We start from the raw sequence: 2,031 nt of genomic DNA, 5'->3' as shown, positions 1-2,031 counted from the left end.
AGAGTGAGGATCTATTTCATTTTCAAATTAATGTGCAGGGCCTCAAAAACTATTTTGCATAGACAACTCTGGCTAATTTTTATTGAGCATCTATTATTTGCCAGGTCCTATTCTAAATGTTTAACTTTCTGTGTATTACCTAATTTAATACTCAAAACATCTCAGTGCAGTAGCTTCTCTCTTCATGATTTTAAAGATGAGAAAATGGAGGCAGAGAGAGGTTAAGTCATTTGCCCAAGGTCACAGCAGGAGAGCTGGAATTTTCACTAGGTAGTTTGTCTCCAAAGCCAAAGATCTTAGTCAAGAAGTGATGTTTGGAGAGAAGGATGACTCAGAAGTTTGAAGCATGGTCTGGCAATGGGGGAAACACTGTTGACTCAAATAGGGTCATCAGATAATGCTAATGGAAAGAGTAGGATGTAAGGATCAGACTTGGCAAGAAGCGTGGGGAAATGGATACCTGAAGTCATGAGAGATAGTAAGATTGCTGGGACCGAAGATATAAAGAGAAGAAAAGTGAGAGGATGCACACAGTGTCTTTGGCAATAAGACTTAATAAATAAGGCCATGAATGTTGGTGTTAGTCTTCTGTTCATCTTGGCTTTGCCACTTTGTGACATGGGCAAGCCAGGTAAACTTTCTGAAGTAACATTCTCTTTTCGGCAACACGGAGGCAAGTACAGGAGGTTGTAAGGATTAAGGGAGAGAATGCATGTGTGAATCAGTGCTCACAAACTCAATGGTGCAAGAAGGAGCAGATTTCTGTGCTATTTTAAAATAAAGTTCATTTTATCCTCATCCTTGTTTCCACTTCATGGGCGGGAAATATCAGTATTATCTTCATTAAGCAAAGGATCCAGACTCTCACCTGGTGCCTAGAGAGGTGAAGGGCAGAGGTAGGACACTGCCTGGCCATTACCTTGATTATCTTCTAGATACACAGGTTGCATTTCTTCAGCGCATAAGCTTGAGATTCGAATATTTGGTGGAAGCTGGGACCCCATACCCATTTCCCTTTGGAGGTCTCTGCTGCTTATGAAACTCATAGACTTTGATCCTCTTACAAGTGTCTGGGAATCTCTGTTATAATCTGTGTGAAATCTCTCTCTTTTTCTCTCTCCTTTCCTCCATCCCTCTTTTCTTTCTCTTCCAATCTTTCTGTTTCCGTCAGAGATGCCCCGAATTCTCCGTACAGAACACTGAGCATAAGCACCTCAAAAGGCTTTTGGAAAGCAAATTCCTACAGGCAGCATTGCCTCTCTGACCTGGCTGTCACCATCCCTCCATGACTCCCTCCTCTCCACTCTCTTCCTCATCTTGAGACCAAAGACCAAAGAGGGTCTTTCCTACCTGTCTGAGTGATGAAAGCAAGAGGAGAAAACACAGGGAAAGAAATCCGAAATAAATAGCTCCAAATAGTCCGCACCCAGCTTTGTGGAATACTCAGCACAGTGCCTGGCATGTTATATGTGCTGAATAAAGGGTAAGGTACTTCTGCCACTACTATTTTTATTGGTGATGGTGAGGAAAGGAAGAGAAACATGCGTAAACCAGGGACAGTTTCAGGAGAAGGCTTAGACAAAGAGGCAAAGGAAGGGAGACAGTTTCAAGAATGTTGGGATGGTGAAAATCAAAGGCTATGAAGATGTTGAAGGCTGAGAAATAAATTGATTGGATTTGAAAACAAATTTACTGTTGACCTTTGAGGAGGCTGCTTCAGTTGAGCGTGGAGAGAGACACATGTCCAGGTATTAAGGAGTGAGCAGGTGATGAGGGAGCAAGGACACTAAGGATGGGGTCAGCCTGTAAAAGTTTAGGCTGTGGAGGAAGGGGAAGGTACAGACAGCATCTTGAAAAGAAGGGCTGAGGTGAGTGTGGTTGCTGATTACATATTCAAGGGGAGACGGCAGAGGGACACAGAGTACCTGGAAGAAGGTCACTGCCAGGTCTTCAGGGGGTTGGAAATATTAGCCATTTCCATCCCCATCCCCAGCCCCGTCCCCATGCCTGTCCCCGTCCCCGCCCCCGTCC

This window comes from Lipotes vexillifer, unplaced genomic scaffold, assembly GCF_000442215.2.
Source record: "Lipotes vexillifer unplaced genomic scaffold, Lipotes_vexillifer_v1.1 scaffold94, whole genome shotgun sequence".
NCBI classification, from domain to species: Eukaryota; Metazoa; Chordata; class Mammalia; order Artiodactyla; family Lipotidae; genus Lipotes; species Lipotes vexillifer.
Note: the sequence above shows the minus strand (reverse complement) of the source record.